The sequence below is a fragment of the Lissotriton helveticus genome, chromosome 6, assembly GCF_964261635.1.
Source record: "Lissotriton helveticus chromosome 6, aLisHel1.1, whole genome shotgun sequence".
NCBI classification, from domain to species: Eukaryota; Metazoa; Chordata; class Amphibia; order Caudata; family Salamandridae; genus Lissotriton; species Lissotriton helveticus.
The window spans coordinates 820,109,223-820,128,540 of record NC_136067.1 but is presented as its reverse complement, the minus strand read 5'-3'; positions in this window follow the sequence as shown (position 1 = coordinate 820,128,540).

Below are 19,318 nucleotides of genomic sequence, written 5' to 3'. Positions count from 1 at the left end.
ACCTCGAAACCGGTCCGGTCCTCGGATGCTTGATTCCGGTCTGGGAAAGATATGGCTGTTGTAGTTCGGACTGGACTGTTCCCATGGGGCAACAGGGTCAGAGCTGATTTGCATAAAGCCATTATCTGACCCAGGGTGGTGTGGAGTGCAAAAAAACGATGGATTTGGGCCCAGATCTTTTGACTGGGGGAGTGTGTGACATTGATCCACATTCAGTCCATCACTTGTTCTTTTTTGCAACTGGATTCAAGCTAGCCTGGCTGATGAAGGGTAATACCCAGAAACCGGTCCCAGGATGCTTGTTTCCGGTCCGGGGAGGACCTGGCTTCGCAGTTCGATCTGGACTGTTCCCATGAGGCACAGGGTCAAAACTGATTTGCATATGGCTGGGTCTAAACTGGGGTGGCATGGTGAGCAAAAGAACAATGGATTTAACCCAGATCTCTTGACTGGGGGTAAATGTATGATTTATTCAGCATTCCGTCCATCATTTGTTTGCGTTGGCACTTCACATCTTTCACTAAAATAGCGATTTAGTAACCGATGCCTCTTAAGAGTTGATGGCCGCTTCAAAGGGAGGCCTAAAGAGTATGCTGGCCCTCAAGGTTACATCCAGGTGCAAAGGTTGAATATATGCAAAGCCCGTCTCTGTCACTCAGGGCTCCAAAGGGACTTACAGGTGAAGTTAAGCACTGGTAGCTCCAGTTCCAGGTTGATGTGAGCAAAGAAAAGCATTGGCATTGATGCTGGATTAATGCGTATTGATATAGAATTGCTTGCGTTTAAAGGAAGAAGTTTCCTTTAAAGGGGCTCAGTGGCCCAACATGGCGAGGAGGACGGCATGCCACTGTCTCTCCTCACGCCTGCCACCGAGCCTTCATTATGAATTTGATATATGACGCTATGTATCCTGAAAGAAACAACGATGTAGCTATAAAAAAAATCTTTTTTTCTGTGCACACAGTTATAAGCAGGGCCGGCTTTAGGGCAGTGCGACTGGTTTGGCCGCACTGGGCGCTGACCTGTGGAGGGGGTGCCAACATTAGGGGGGCGGGGGGGGGCTGTGTTTAGCAATAGTTTCTGACTGGAGAGATGAGGGACACTTTCGACCAGTGGTAGTGATAATCCGAGGAGTCGGTCATGGGGTGTGGGCGCACCAAAAATGATTGTCGCACCGGGCAACACCAGCGCTAAAGCTGGCCCTGGTTATAAGGGAGTGGCTGTCCCGATCACTTTACCAGGAGGTCCCTTGAAAGGTGGGGCACTTGGCAATTGCCTACTTTGCCTATGCCCTAAAACGTCTCTGCTTGTTTCCCTCTACATACTTTAGGTTTAGATTCAACCATTACTAAAACATGGCTGGCTTTTTCAGAAAGTATCCGAGCAGTGTACATGTTCTACTGGAAACTGCATTTCGTTGGAATCTTAGCTACCGCTAATCACGTCTTCACACGACTTTATCAAACTCCTCCGCGTTCTGGAGAGGGCAGAAGGCACCGCATAATGCTATGCAAAACCACCAACTAGATAAACACACAAAACGGTACGTTCAAAGACACACTACAAGTATCCAATAAATAAACTGTAATGAGAAAACTTCTGAAATGTGTTAAAATCCCCCCATGAGAGCAACCTACTGTATGTTGTCTGTGCAGCTACTCGTGCTTTTTGTCCACAGGGACCGGCACTAACAGCAGCTTGTGTGGGAGTCCGCCATCTGCAAAAGATTCATGCACGCGCTTGGCAGGGTAGGGTGCTGTGAACTCACTAAGAAAGTGACGTACAGCACAGTGACTCACCAGAGGACGAGTGAGTCAGAGAGAAGACCAGCTGTACAACACCAACTTAGAAAGGCTCTGAAATCGAAACTTTATGGGGCCTAGTCTCGAAGGCATTTAGGAGTAAGTAAGACAATAAGTCTGTAATACTCTTTTAAGTAATTTTACAGGACTCTGCGAATTGGCCCCAAAACACCTCAATGGGACAATAGGGGGACTATTCATATAAGAGTAGTAAAAATAAACAATATTGTGCCCTTTTATCATTTCTGCTAATAGGGAGTTGGATGTCTTAGGGTTGAGTTACAACGGCAAGAATGAGCACATAAAATAATACTACATCCCATATTCATAAATGCATTAGTGAATCGCACACACTACACAAAATGCAGTGGTATAAAACCCGTATTTCACAGACAGCCATGAAATGCGGGAAATAATTAATGGTTGCCTGTGAAATACGGTTTTCTTTATCACAGTCCTCAAACCACAAACATTTACCATTGTCAGGACTAATAGGATTTTGTGCTATGGAGGATAAAATTACATAAGTTATACAGCAAATCTTGCAAATTGTGTACCACATTCTACATAGGAAGTATTTTTATCCAAGTGGTATAGACATAATATTTTGGTAAAATGTTGCTAATTATGTAAAATACAGTAAATTCATAATTATGCTGTAAATGCTGCGGTCACAAAATCGACTAAATCTACTGACCATTACTACTGCCCATTATTATATGAACAATTTATTCCAGAAAAGCAAACATGGCCTACATATTCTAATTTTAATGTATGCCCATAGTTAGCTTCACACTGAAGAAAACTGCTTATGTACAGACTAACAATTCCGAAATTAGCATGTAATTAAACTACTTTACACATTGCCTCTTTAGTTTAGCTTGACTGCTCTGTGCCAAACTACCAAAGGGTGAGCACAGGTAAACGTGTGTACTACACTTAACCTGACAAGAATTGTGGTTCCTCCTCAGACAGGGTACATACTACTGCCATGCAGAAACCCAAATTCTAACATTGGTTTTCAGAGGTGAGGATAGGACTTTTATTTGTGCATGGCATACAGTGATTGGTGTACACTACTTCCATACCATTATGCACCAATATACTTTTTTTTCCTTTTCTCTTTGGCCACTTTTTGAATTTTTCCAATAGTTATGTCTCGACCTAGAGAGCCAACAGCTGTACCTGCAGTATTGGAGTTTGCCAAGGAGAAGTTGAAAACTTACATGGTGACCCAGCTCAAAGGTTCCTGCAGGGATTTCAAGTTTTCTTTTAAAGTCCTCACTGAAAAGGAGGAGCTGCAAAAGGCACTGAGGGCCCAGTTAGCATCCAGGGATGCAGCTGTGCACCCAGAGAAGGAGGAATAAAGTCTGCATTCGGAGTGGATGGAGGAGCCACAGCTGCTTGTGGGGCAGGGGGCCAACCTGAATGGAGGAAGGGCTCCCTCCTGAGCAAGCAGCAGGGTCTCCTCTAAAGGTCTGTCCCCAGAGAAGCTGGAGGACAGGCAGGAAGCTCAAATTGGAGCGTGCATAGCTCAAAATGGATCATGAAAGAGAGAATGTTTGGAGGAAATTAAACTAGCCATTGAGGAGAAGAAATTTCTTTTGGCTCATGACCTGAACATAAAAGAGTTGGAGTTGAAAGCCAGGAAGGCTGAGTCCAGCACAGATGGTGGCAGCGTATCTTCAGTGTCCTCTGAGAAGACCGTTCACATACCCAAGGATCTGGTGCCTGATTATGGAGTGGAAGATGAGATAGATCGTGGTTTGTTAACAATTGGACAGCTTTACAAATGCACAAGATCCCTGAGGCGGATTGGGGGCAAGTTTGTGGAAGCCCCAACTCAGTGGAGGGACAACTTACTAGCCCTAGAGGTGGGTGACAGGATGAGGAACCCTTCATCAAGGAGGCCCTTCCCAGGAAATATGGTTTGATACCAGAGAAGTACAGGCAGACGTTTGGGGACAGTGTGAAACTTTCCCCAAAGACCTGGGTGGACTGTGTTGATTCTTTATGCACAGCACTGGATGGTTGGGTGAAGGGAAGTGATGTGCCTAATTATAAAGGGCTGTACAATTTGATTGCATAAGAACACATGTTTAGTCTTTCTTTTACAGAGCTGTACCAGCACTTGATTGACAGTAAGCTCTGTGACCTCAGGAAGTTTGCTAGGGAGGCAGACCGCTCTGTCAGCATCAGAGTCCACATGAAGGTATCTGGGGGAGATCGAGCTATGGGTGGGCAGGGTCCCCAGCAGAAGAAGGACGGTGCGAGTACAAAAACAAAAGTAAGCAGTTCTCTAAAGGACCCCAAACTAATTCCCAGGGTCAGATTTCTCATCTCCCTACTGAAAAGAAGTAGTTGTTCCCCACAGGTAGGCCTGCAGGGTAAGGACCCCTGAAGTGTTTTGAATGTAATCAGGAAGGACACTTCAAGGAGGATCCCAAGTGTCCAAAGCGGGCATAGCCCCCACTGGTGGGCCTTCACTGGGGATGGCTAGTGTAGTTCTTGTGGAGGAGTTGGTCCCAGCTAGTGGTGGATATACAGGTGTGGTTACCCTAGTGTCCCTTAGTGACAGTGAAATGGTACAGAGAACCCTCATGCCTGACAATACAAAGAAGCATAGGCAGTGGGTTACCATGAATGGGCAAAGGGTGTGGGTTTTGAGAGACACCGGAGCCAGCATGACAACCGTTTGGTGTCATCTGCTGTCTTAACAGCAGGGAGTCCCTAATGTGGCCCACCAAGTTGTTGCTGTAGACAACCATGAGAGTCAATGTTTAGTGGTTCATGTTCCATTTGAAGGGGGAGGGGTTCAGGTTCCTTGAGGGTAGTAGCTCTAAGTCTATCCATGCCTGTGGATTGCCTGCTAGACAAATACCTGGAGCATACTGCTTGGAAGGAGGTAGAGCTCAGGTCACACTTGAAGATGTTGGAGTTGCCTAAGTGAGTGTGCCTGACCACATGGTCCACGGCAGCATGTGAGGGCGATCAAAAGGACCTGGAGCCTGAAAGAGTGGGACCTGGAGCCTGCCAAGAAGAGGAAGGTCAATGAGCGCAGGAAACCTACTCCTGAAATTCCCATAGTCCGGGAGGAGGTTGACCCTGAAGAGTACACCCCAGAACTTTCAGGGAAAGAAGTGGCTGGACTGGGGAACCTGCCAGAGCTGACCCAATGGCAGTAGTATGAATTTCCCTCCAGTGAAGAGTTCTGCGCTTGCCCTACTCTTGTGGGTCTTTGTCTGCAAGGTGAGGCCCAGGTAGCTGGTGATGCCTTTGGCCAACACCTGATTTTGGGAGAATGGTCTCCTGTATAATGAGCCTACGGTTCTTGAGCCTGGTGCAGCCTGTAATCTTCCTATTGGGACTGGCTCATGATGTACCACTGGCAGGCCATTTGGGGCAAGACCTTCGACATGCTTGGCACCCACTTTTATTGGTCTCAGATGAGGAAGGACTCAGATGCGTTGTGCAGGTCCTATCCTACCTGCCAGGCAAGTGGCAAGACAGGGGGAAATGCAAGGCCCTCTTGCAACCTTTCCCTGTCATGAGGGCCCCTTTCAAGCGGGTGGGCACTGACATTGTGGGGCCTCTGGATCCCAAGACAGCCATGGGCAACAGGTTTGTCCTGGTCTTGGTGGACTATACCACCCGTTACCCAGAAGCTATCCCTCTGAGGATGTTGACTGTGCCTGCCGTGGCCAGGGCACTGATGGGGATCTTTACCTGGGTGGATTTCCCCAAGGAGGTGGTATCTGACCGCTGCACCAACTTCATATGCTTGTACATGAAGGCCATTGTTCTACCCGAACCCATGAGGTGTAAGTGGGACATCCTCCTGCAATGTGTTTTATTTGCCTATAGGGATGTACTGCAGAAGAGGGTTGGCTTCAGCACTTTTGAACTTCTGTACGGGCACCATGTGAGAGGACGTCTCAGTTTGATGAAGGAGGGCCGGAAGCAAGCTCCAAGGAAGCCACCCAGGATGTATTCAGTTACATGCTGGCCTTCCGCAACCAGACAGCCACTACCAGGAACTCGCCTGGGAGAATCTGGAAGCTAACCAGGACATGTGCTGGTATGATCAGAATACCGCTCTGGTTGTGTTTCAGCCTGGTTAAAAGGTGTGGGGAATAGCATCTGTAGAGTCCTGTGCCCTGCGAGTCTGCTGGTGTGGCCCATTAGAGGTAAAGGAGGGCAAGAGTGACATCACATAACTGGTGGACTTGCAGACTCCTAGGTACCCTTTGAGGGTCTTGCACATGAACCACCTCAAGCAACACTTTGAGAAGTCTGAGTTGACCATGCTCTTGGTCACAGATAATGTGGTGGAGGAGGATAGTGGGTCAGTAGAGGGTGTGAGTCTCCCCGCTATTTTGACTTTAGAGCAGCAGAGAGACTGTCACCAGTTGCTGGGACAGTTTGCATCTCTGATCCCACTCACCCCAGGAGTCACCCATTGGTGCACTCATGACATTGATACTGGGAACAGCCTGCCTGTTAGGCACAAATCTTACAGGTTGGCTGACCGAGTGAGGGCCAGCATCAAGGAGGAAGTCTCTAAGACGCTGTAGTTAGGGCTTATTGAGCCCTCCAAAAGTACTTGGTCCAGCCCAGTGATTTTCGTCCCCAAAGCTGCTCTGCCCGGTGTCACATCTAAACTTCAAATCTGTGTGCCTACTGTGGGTATAATGCCGTCACCAAGACTGATGCACAACCCATGATCCTCAGAGCTTATGATCTCATTGATCGGCTTGGAGCTCCTAAGTTCCTCAGCGCATCTGATTTAACGTCTGGGTACTGGCAGATTGCCTTGACCGAGGGGGCACAAGAGAGGTCAGCGTTCTCAAGGCCAGAAGGGCACTACCAGTTCCACGTCATGCCTTTTGGGTTAAAGAATGTCCCTGCCAACTTCCAGAGGTTGGCCAACCAGGTCCAGGCTGGATTGGAGAACTTCAGTGCTGCATACGTTGACAACATTGATGTAGCTCCAGTTGGGAGGACCATTTGCACCGCCTGAGAGAAGTGTTAAGGGCACTGCAGAGCACAGACCTTACTATCAAGGTCAGTAAGTGCAGGTAGGCAAGGTTCTGTGATTCACTTGGGACACCAAATAGGGGGCTGCAAGATTCAGTCCCTACAATCAAAAAGTGCCACCATTGGCTTGGACATCCCTCAACACCCATACAGAGGTGAAAACTTTCTTAGTCCTCCCTGGCTATTACAAGAGATTTATGCATACCGCATATATCACCATAGTCATGCATACATATTTACAGTTTCAAAATGTCACAAACTAATTTTTCAAAAACACCAAAGGAACCTTTTTGGTCAAATTGCAATATTTTATCTACTGGAAAATGAACTGTATAATTCATAGCATCCTTATGGTGTGCATAGACCGCCTATGCATGTATGTATGGTTTGTGTGAGAGAATGAGATTTGAATGTGAAAGTTGATCAACTATTGTTGTTTGATAATTGTTTACTTTTATGTATTTGCCTTTGTAAATGTCATTTTTATGCGATTTGTATCTTGTAGTGTCTGTCTTTTGATAAATTGTCGTCAATTGTTTGGTGAACTTTAACCAACAAATATGTTGAAAAATATTGATGAATAATAAATAAGATTCATTTCTGACTAAATTGGTCCCCACTCGCACTTAGTTTAGTTCTTTGCGCAGAGTAATCTTTTTCTTAAATTGAAGTTGCAGTATTGGCTTCTGTGTTGTTGTCTATTGAGAAGGAGGCTTGGCCTTACTGTGGGAAGCCCACACCCAGTGTTGTTTTTTCACTGTGTCTCGCTGAAGCACAGGTTCTCAAAGTCCCCTGCTGCCAATCCTGACACTGCTCTCATGCTAGAAAGCAGCGTCGGGATTGGCCTAAGGGCTTGGAATTTGCACTGCCCATGGAGACTGGGAGCCTGTTATTTGCCGTCTCCACCCAACAAAGCAGGTGGGTTGGAGACAGCTCAGTGCGCATGTTGATTTGGCTGTCCTGAGACGGCCGGCCAAACGGACATGCGTGCTGAGTGCAGTGCCCACCATTTCTCTTGCCACTGCACTGCCCTCATGATGGCCCCACCCCCAAGACTGCCGGCACTTAGAACCTGCAAAATAAAACAATAATAAACCTGTTTTATTATTGTTTTGTTTTACACATTTTGAGGCTGGCGTGGAGGGGGAGGGGCGACGCTCCTCTGCCATAGCGGAGGAGACGTGGATTTCATTAAGGAAGCCATATTGGTCAATGCCTTCTACAACACTGAGGAGATGGGTAGAAACTGTGATGCAAAAGGCGAGCGTGGACATGTCTGTGTTTGCAGATCATTCGCTATGTGGAGTGATGGGGCAAAGGAATTATATGTCTGGATGTAGTCTGAAAGACATTGTGAAAGCAGCAGACTGGCCCAATGCTGGTACTTATTTGACATTTAATCTAAAGCATGTCAGACATGTTTCCAGGGTTAATAATAAGGCTTTGAGCGTGCATAATGCTAGCCTCCCGTCATGAAATAAAATTACCAGCCTCAAAATAGATATAAGGAGAATCAAGATTGTGTTAAGAGAGCGATGCTAGCATTATCTCTTTTGCCTCTCCTGAGCAGGTTGTAGGTTTTACTTTGTTTAAAAAACATAAAGAGAGGTCCAAATGACGGTTTGAAAACAGGTTGTTATGTTTTGGGAGTTATGTTACAGTGTTGCATTTCTAAATTGAAAATGTATTTCTTTTCAAAGATTTGCAATTTATTTTTTAAATGTTTTAACTGTAACGTAAATAGGTTTGAAGTGAAACATAAAAGGCTTTCTCTGATAGACACAGTGATGGAAGTGTCAAGTAGGCGGTTTGTACCAAGGAAGGTGGCAGTGTTGCTTCATCTGATGGCAAAGGAGTAGAGATGTAACATTAGTTTCAAAGCGCTAAGGAGGGCAGTTCTGGAATGCAGCTGCAAGTTAAAGTCTTCTGATGGTCTCTGTTCATCCTTATGGCTTTATTATTTGAAGTGTTGCAGCTGGGGTCCAGTGACTAGTTCACAGTTTATAGAATCTCTGCTGGGAACTTCATGTGAAGAATGTTAGATCTGCTTGACATTACAGCTGTTTGTACGAACTGTTGGTTAAAATATATGTAGAGTGGTCCTTGGGTCAGCCCAGTGGTTAATTCGTAATAAAATAAGAGCTGGGGCTCTTGTCAGTAGGCAGCTAGCACCAGCCCATTTCTCCTGTTAGCAGAACCAACTACTAACCATGAAAGTGGGGCGAGGAGGCGTAATGGCCAGATCTGCGGATTTCGGAGCTGGGGAACCAGGTTCGAGTCTCTGCGTCAGCTTAACATCCTTTGATTCTGGGCAAATCAATTAATCTTCCTAAATGAATGTGTCCTTAACTGGTGCTCAAGAAAGCGCCGGTGTTGATGATTAAGTGTTGGTGCTGAACTCCGGTAACCACCGGCTCAAATTAAGCACTGGGTCAGCCCTTGCATTGGTTTATTTGGATCTGCTTCTTTTGGTAAGTTCTAGTTTGTGAGACATCATCGAGGAAACCTTATAGCCACTGGAAATATTATTTCCCGTTCACAATCAAACTATTGGTTGTTTGGGTCTTCATTCCACCTACTATGGAGTGATTGTACTCTGAGTCATTAGAGGCTATTTATACATATTAAAACATACACTCAATCATCGCGCTTTTATCACATCCAATTTTTTATCACATGAATGTCTTTTACATAGAAAGAAATTACTGTAGCAGACAGTTGTGGACTGTTTTTGTCATGACAATAACATGGCCTCCTAACTACTTTTATCACAGGGTGTTGACTAAAGTTGGTCCACGAGGGCCAGATTCAGGCTAGATTTTCATGACATATAGGAGTGATGATTTTACCTACAGTTATTCTAAATAGAACTCTATGAGACTGTCAATGGTTATCCTGAAAATCAGACCCAGAGTCAGCCTTCGTGGACCTATGCTGGCCATCTATGTTTTATCACGTCGGAGAGTGATCTTGGGGACAGCCTGTCTGTATGTGATGAAAAGCAATTAGGAGGTATATATAGACATGTTAACAAGTCGGCACTCCAGAACCATAAGTACATCCAGTACCACAACACTACCAGCATTAATACCATCACCACCCACAGTACCATCAAAACCACCACCACAGATAACGCCATCAACAGCCCTACCAACACCACTACCACGACCAACACTCCCACCAATACCACTAATCCCACCACGAGTACAATGACCACTAACTCTCCACCACTACTACCCCCACTTATAACTCTAATACTGCCACTCCCACCACACACTGCTAATATGGCTAATACGATTATTAACACCATCGCCAATACAATCAACATGACAGTACCAAACCCATCTCTTATACAATGACACAAATGCAACCAGAAATACCAATAGCCCCACCATCAATGTTATCATCGTGAATTCCACCACCACACTATCAACACTACCACTGCATCAATGACCCACTATTACCACGAATGTTAATACCACCATCACTATGACCAACAGTAACATCAATACAGCTGCCGTTATCACCCCTACCAATACCACTAATACCACAACCAACATTACCACTATCATAGGCAATTCCGCAGTGGGTGGCGGCGGTTAAACGGAGTGGGTGGGGCCGTGTCAGCCAACGGATGTTCGCAGCACTACAGAGGTAATGCTTGCGACGGCCGTTGGCCGACAAAACGCAGCAAAGGGGTTAATACTACACCCCTTTCACCACAATAGAATCACCTCCACTAATCGCCCACCAATACCGCCATCTCTGAACCACACCTGCAGAACCACTACTACCACCACCAAGCACTTGAAAAGGAAATGGGTCTGTCTTTGACATCCTTTCCCGGCGCTGCCAAGTTTTTACTTTGTTTATGTGGGACGTTTGCAGGTTTTCAGTGCATTTATGAGTGTTATTTTAATGCCTTATATGTGACACTTTTAGTGACACTTTATAGTGAGTTCAAGAAAGCAGTTCTTTTCATGAAATAGGATAAATCATTGTAGCGGGCCATTTTTTTTAAAAATGTGACGATCTTGATCAGTGCCCGTCCGCTACTCCCGATGTGATTGAGGTACCATTTTGTTCTCCTTAACTTTTAGTGCCCTGGAAACCACAGCTTGATTTGTAAAAAATATAAGTGCCAGGGCCCTCGTCAGGGGCTACTGCAGCTTGCACCACCCATTGCTCTGCAAGCACTGCCAATGGCATTACCAACACAATTACTAATCATCACACTCTTACAAGTGTGACAATTCAGCCTACTCTAGGCCCCAAAACTATAAGAATGGCTGGGATGGGAGTCAATAGTCATTTTTAGCAGCACCACCATGTGGCAGAATGGTACAAGCACTGCTGCAAACAGAAGGTATGTGACTGGCAAAATTGTGCCCAGCAGGACAAACAAAATTGCAAATATTTTTTTTCTATAGTTAACTTTCTTTTATTTTGCCATGTCTTCTTTTCTCACTTTGCACTCATGTGTCCTTATGTTTTTGCTCCTGGGCGCTGTTCTCAAGGGATGAGGATTATTTTATTGCAATGCTACATTGTTTCTTATGCGTAATTTCAGAAATGGTGCTTTAACACTTGGATCCATGCCAATCTATCCCAGCTCATCCCACACCAATCTGCCCCACTCAATCCAATCCACCCCAGACGAATCCAATCCACCCCAGTCCAGTCCAAACCACTCACTCCAATCCACCACACTCTAATTCTTCCAACCCACCCCCTCCAATCTGCCCCACTTCAATTCACCCCACCCCAATCCAAAACAATCTGCCCCACTCCAATCGTACGCACTCCAATCAGACCCACACCTGCCCAAACCAATCTGTCCCACTTCACTTCAACCCAAAACAACCTGCCCCATGCCAACCTGCCCCACTTCAATCTAAAACAATCTGTACCACTCCAATCTGCCCCATTCCAATCCAAAACAATCTGTCACACTTCAGCCTAAAACAATCTGCCCCACTCCAATCTGCTCAACTCAGTCCAAAACAATTTGCCACACATCAATCTGCCCCACTCCAGTCCAAAATATTCTGCCCCACTCCAGTACAAAACAATCCACCCCACTCCAATGTGCCTCATTCCAATACAAAACAATCTGCACCACTACAATCCATCCAACTCCAATATGCAGCACTCCATTCCAAAACAATCTGCCTCGTTCAAATCTGCCCTCTCCAATCCAAAACAGTCTGCCTCGCTCTAATCCGCCTCACTGCAATCTGCCCCACTCCAATCCAAAACAACCTGCCTACTCCAATCCACTCCACTTCAATCCAAAACAATCTGCCCCACTCCAATCAAAAACAATTTGCCCCACTCCAATCAAAAACATTGTGCCCCACTCCAATAAGCCCCTCTCCAATCACAAACAATCTGCCCCACTCCAATTCAAAACAATCTGCCCCACTCCAAAACAATCCGCCCAAGTCCAATCCACCCCACACAAATCCAAGCCACCTCACCCAAATCAAATCCACCCCACTCCAATCCCATCCACCCCACTCCAATCCTATCCACCCTACCCGATCCAACCCACCTCAATCCAATCCACCCCACTCAAGCCAATCAACATCACTCCAATACACCCCACTGCAATCCAATCTACTCCACTCCAATACACATCACAACAATCCAATCCCCCCACTCCATTACACCTCACTCCATTCCACCCCACTCCAGTCCACCCCACCCCACCCCAATCCAATCCACCCCACTTCATTTCAATCCACCCCACTCCAATCTAATCCACCTCATTCCAATCCACCCCACTCTACTTCAATCCCCCTACTATACCCCTGTCCAATCCACCCCACCCCAGTTCAATCCACCCCGCTCAATCTAATCCACCCAGCCCACCACACTCCAATCCACCCCACTCCAATCTACCCCCTTTATTATGTCCTATCCACCCCTCCACCCCAATTCACCCCACACCACATACGCTAATCCAACCCCCCTACCACAATTCAAACCACCCAATCCAATCCACATCACCCCATTTCAACCCACCCACTCCAATCCACCCCACTCAATCCAACCCACTCTGCCACAATCCAATCCACCCCAATCCACTCCAATCCACCCACTACCTCAGTCCAATCCATCCCAGTACCTCAATCCACTCCAACACACTCCACCCTTGTCCACCCCACTCCACTCCATGCCACTCCATTCTACGTAGCTTTCTGCCACTGAACGACTGAACTCTACTCAACTCTACAGCACTCTACTTCCCCTACTCAAATCTACTCCAACAAATTTAGACCACTACACTCTACTTCTCCACTCTACTCTAGGACACTCCACGCCACTAACTTTGAGCCATGCTGAATAGCAGCCACACTGGTGTACAACATGTAAAAACACATTGTCAAAGTCAATAGCTCTTGTATAGTGGAGACTAATTGGCCTTGCTAATGCATGTTCTTTTATTGCAAGCACCTTCAATGCCCCATCCTTCAAGAAGTGACCATGGGAAGTGAAGGGGTCTTTTTTGTCTTTGATTGTGACAGGCCTAGTGCTTAATTTCAAGTTGTGTGTTAATAGGAAACCATGGGAAATCCTAGGACTAAAAGAAAGATGTTACAACCAAAATAATCCACTACTGGCATTTCCACTGCAGCTCTACCTGTATGGCAGAGGTCTTCAATCTGTGGGGTGCGACCCCCAGGGGGGTCGTGGAGTCCTTGGAAGGGGGTCGCAGATTCTGTCAGAGAGTGCAGTTCCTGGCATCGGGCTGTTTGAGGGTGCTCACGGCGGAGGCCTAATACACAGCGAGGGGTGAAAAACATTAAAGCCTCATTAACAAGTAAAAGGTCTTTTAAAGACCTGTGAAGTACTCGGGTGTGGCTGTGTGTGTGTACCTGAAGCTGTTTCAGCCAGGCTCACATACACGAGCTGGGGGGGGGGGCTGGGGGAGGAGGCTGTAGCCCTTTGAGTTCAATGGAAGTTTCGTGCCTGGAGCTGTGGGTCCTGCAACACGTCCCATAAATCATTGGTTCAAGTCCCAGGAGCCCTCATACCTGGCGCCTGTGCAGTAGAAATGAGCCTGAGAGTCTGTTCTACATGGTGAGATGTTGTTACAGCCTATCTGCCCCTCCACGCCCCCAGCAGGGAGGCACAGAGATGCCCTCCCATGAGCGGGAAAGAAGAAGGAAGAAGACGCAGAGAGATACTGACCCCCTCCCCCCATGAGAGAGGCAAAGAAAAGGTGGGTGGATGAATGATGGATGGATGGATGGATACAAGGGTGGACTGATGAAGGATGGATGGATGAATGGACTTGTGAAAAGGTGGGTGGATGAATGATGAGTGGATGGATGGATGAAAGGGTGGATGGATGGATGAAAGGGTGGATGGATGAAGGATGGATGGATGGAAGGATGAAAGGGTAGATGGATGAAGGATGGATGTATGGATGGATAAAAGGTTGCATTGATGAATGATGGATGGATGAATGTGTGAAAAGATGGGTGGATGAATGATGGGTGAATGGATGGATGAAAGGGTGGATGGATGAAGGATGGATGGATGTAAGGATGAAGAATGGATGGATGGATGGATGTGTGAAAAGGTGGGTGGATGAATGATGAGTGGATGGATGGACGGATGAAAGGGTTAATGGATGGATGAAAGGGTGGATGGATGAAGAATGGATGGATGGAAGGATGAAAGGGTAGATGGATGAAGGATGGATGGATGGATGGATAAAAGGTTGCATGGATGAATGATGGATGGATGTGTGAAAAGATGGGTGGATGAATTATGGGTGAATGGATGGATGAAAGGGAGGATGGATGAAGGATGGATGTATGGATGGAAGGATGAAAGGGTGGAGGGATGAAGGATGGATGGATGGATGGATGGAAGGATGAAAGGGTGGATGGATAAAGGATGGATGGAAGGAAGAACGGGTGGATGGATGAAGGATAGATGGATGGATAAAAGGTTGCATGGATGAATAATGCATGGATTGATGTGTGAAAAGGTGGGGGGATGAATGATGGGTGGATGGATGGATGAAAGGGTGGGTGGGTGGATGGATGGATGGATGGATGGAGGAAAGGGTGGATGGATGTATGGATGGAAGGATGAAAGGGTGGATGGATGAAGGATGGATGTATGGATGGATAAAAGGTTGCATGGATCAATGATGGATGGATGTGTGAAAAGGTGGGTGGATGAATGATGGATGGATGGATGGATGGAAAGGTGGATGGGTAAAGGATGGATGTATGGATGGAAGGATAAAAGGGTGGATGGATGAATGATGGATGTATGGATGGAAGGATAAAAGGTTGGATGGATGAAGGATGGATTGATGTGAGAAAGTGTGGGTGGATGAATGATGGATGGATGGATGTGATGAGGTCTAACAGGCGCATTTATGGTTGTCAAAAGTTGATGATGAGGAGTACCAGTTTCTAGAAACTTTTGTCGGAAGGGGGTCCTTACGCCTAAAAAGGTTTTACAAGGGGGTTTCGGCATCAAAAAGTTTGAAGACCTTTGCTGTATGGTGTAGTAAAATAAATTAATTGATTATGCAGTTCGTCCAGGATATAGAAGATTATGATTAGCACAATCGTCTTTCTTTATTTGTTACACACCAGGGCTTTCTTGACATCATCTCCTCTTATGTCTCCATCTTTCAGTTTCCTATTCATTCATCTCTCCTGCCTTTTGTTATTGCCTTTCTCCCCTCTTTTCCTCCTGCCCTTCACTCTGGCCCTTAAAGGTTGAGCTATGTGTTAAAACGTATCTACAAACCTGGAATAAAATTCACACAAAAATAAATATGAACACAGCTGATCGTTATCCTTAGGTGTAGCTAACCTCTCAATGGCTTGGATGAGACTAGGTTTGGGAGAGATTCACCTCCATGATATTACATGACCCAGATACTCCACCTCCTGAGTAAGAAATTTTCATTTTTCAATTTGTAGAATCGTTTGTAGTGTAGTTCCTATATTCCCAATAGGCTTTGCGCATTGGAATAATATATCCTATAGATTTGACGTAGGACTGATTTCAACTAGGTTTCTATCGAATATACTAAACTTAATAGTGAGTGGCAGCTAGCTCAGAGGTCACTAGAAACTTTATCGAATTCACAAGAAGGGATTAGTTTCTGACAACTGCATAAACATGACAACTGTGTTTCCCAAGAATAAGAATATATCTCTCAGAGTCGCGGAAACAATAGATAAGTATTTCACTCAGTTAATCGTGCATGCTTCGTTTCTACAGAGCTGCAGAGAAATAGAGAGACGGGCGTTTTCAATAAAAATGTTTATTGAACAATCTTCTTTCTCATGCAAGAGAAGTGAACAGCTACAGTCGTTATGCAGACTGCAAAATATAATGCGTACAGCGAGAACAATATTATAAAATAATACTGTAAGAGCATTGTATGGTTTCTAAGCCATATAAAAATACATACATAAATACACAGGCTAAAAATACTCAACTGGTGCTTCTAAAATACGCCTACCCCAATGTACCTAACCTAAGTCTAGTACGCGGGAAGAAGTAAGTATTGTGTAGCATAGGTTTTCGTTTTCTTTGCCCAGAATCTACAAAAGGTTTCTCTAGGTTCTAATCAGCTCCATATCTTAGTTAGAATAAAGGAGGTCTGGTATCTCAGTCTCAGGATTCGATTTCCCAACACCCTGCAAGGGGAGCCGAAAACACTGGAGCTGGATTCTCGGCAGGAGAAGGACAGCTTCCTGATCAGTGCGTCAGCTGGAGAGTCGGCTTCCTTCGGCACTTGCTGTAGCGAGCTCCGTCGGGCAAGTAGATAGTCGAACTGCTCCGAACCACCGTAGTTTGCTATAGCAAGTGAAGGTATAGTTATACCTTGAAGGTGTTTAGGAATGACATAGTTTGACATAAAGTCAGGCATAAGAACGTCATAATGAACCCCTTGGGAATAGTTTGTTCATTGTAAAACTAACTGAGTTCTTGGAGAAATCAATATTCAAGCAAGGGGAAGTTCCCTAACTGCTTAAGCCGGTTTTCCAAGAAATCGTTGTGACTTTTGGTACGGGTGGTAGTAGCCATGCCTGTATTTGGTTTGCATGGGCTATGCCTAAATAAGGGTTTATTTTCGATACCTATATTAGGGCAATGTGAATTGTACCTATATAGGGGCATGCATCGGGAAAATTCACTTGAGACCTAAAACGCCACACAACACGTTCCCCTAGTCTGTAAAAATCGACAAAACCTCTGACAACTGTCATTTATGCAAGTCTACGGAATCTGTGAATACGAAAATATTATCCTGAATGCCATAACTCCTTGCATATCCTTGAACAGCGTAAGCATGAGATTTTGGAAAATAGACGCAGCCGAGGTTAGTCCAAAGGGCATATGTACATACCGGTACGTTCCATCCGGCGTGATAAAAATGTAAGACGTCTACAACTTTCTTTCAGCACAATCTGCTGGTATTCAAGCTTAAGATCTAAAGATGTAAAATATTTTGCACCCTCTAACTGAGCTAGTAATTTTTTTATTTTTAGGTGGCGTATGGCAATCTACTGTAATGTGCTTATTAAGGGATCTTAAAGTCTGCATACAACCTCAAGGAACCAGATTTTTTACTCACTAAAACAATCAGAGAAACCCACTCAGAGGAATCTACTGGTTCTTTAACTTCATCTGCTTGCAACTGTTGCAGGTCCTTACTGAAGTCCTTTCTACCACTCAGTGACACGTTCTGAAGCTGATGTGCTCCACCTTTCAATTTGATTTCATGCGTAAAACCTTCTACCATATCCATCTCTTTCCAAAATATATCTTTGTAACAAGAAATTAAATAACTTGTAGATGAATTGACACACAATTAATAGCCCTATAAGCAGAAGGATCAAGACAAAGTCCAGGACTTCCTTGGTGCCTCCATCCTAGTTCATGTTTGCCATTCCTGATGACACAGATTTTTCCTAACTTGTATGAAATATCATGGAAATAGAAGAAACAAAATAACCAATGATATTGATATTAGTCAAAGTCAAATAGGCTTTATTTCGATACAGAACATATCTTTAAAAGCAATAAATACAATGATATAAAAACATAAAAAGCCAACATATCATTAATTACTATTACAAAAGCATTTGGCATCAATAAATTATCTAAAATTACCTAAATAGAGTCAAACACGATATTGATATTAGATTTTCCACAACCATATGCTTTTATGTCATTTTTCTCAAGAACTCTGTTCTTCAAATGCTCTTTGAAAAATGCTTCTGAAATGAAAAAGGTGATTCCCAATCAATCAACAACAGTGACTTGACTCCATCGAAGGCAATTTCACTCGTCAGTTTTACATGGGTCCGCATCCACTGCAGTAAGCAGAACATCAATATCACTAATATGCTTATGAACACTTTCTTTACAAAAAATATTTGTATTGAATTTTCTCTTTAAACAAGGCCTGTTACAAAACAGCACACCCATAAACAAACCTACGTGGGGTAGAACATACAGATTATTTGGTAGAACAATGTTACAGTTCAGTATTGGCATATTCTCTATAACACAGCTCCTGTGAATCTAAGGGTCTTAAGTACACGTTTGTATACTTCAGGGACATTGCGCGACTGATGGCTCTTCACCCCCTCCACTCATATCTATATTGTAATAATTCAGCCAGGGACCCCACAGGAGCTCCCCAGTATTGTGCCATGTCTTGTTTCGCTACCACCATTCCCAGGTTGCTAACAATGAGTTTACTCCTGGGCACGTCTACTTTTGTGGGTATCCCCAATAGGACAAATTTAAGGTCCATTGGTAGGATGACTCCCAAAAACTTGTTTAGTTCCTCCACTATATTGTTCCAATATAAGATGACCTCTGGGCAAGGCCATATCGTGAGCATAAATGACCCTACCGCATCCCCAGATCGCAGACAGTTGGGTGTTGCAGCCCTACCAAATCTATGAAGGTGGGCGCTAGCATAATACACTCTGTCGAGGACTTTAAATTGACAAGTCGCAGGCAGAATTTAAATGCTACCTTTTTGGGTGCATCAAGGATGCCTCCTAGTCTATGAAATCAAGTTCACCCACTTTGTCGTCCCAGGTTGCTTTCAGTTTCATCGGGGTATCAGGAATAGTCTAGGATAGTCTTATATGTCCTCGATATCACCTTCTCACCTATTTCCCCTTGGAGGGGCCTCACCTCTAGTGGGGCATATTTCTAAGGTCCCCTACTACTATCTTTTCCGCCTTCCAGGCATGTTGCAGTTATTTAAAATATTGGGTGTTGTGTAGATGGTTTTCCCACTGTGGGGAGCTAAAGGAGAGCAGTATACACTCTTCAATAAGATCTCCCAGTTTGGAGATGCCAATGATGTCCCACTTCCTAAGGCCCTTCAACTTTCCAAAATCTTTTAAGGATGTTCCTAACCACAGGAGCGTCTCCCATGGAAATCTCTTGTCCCATTTTGTTAA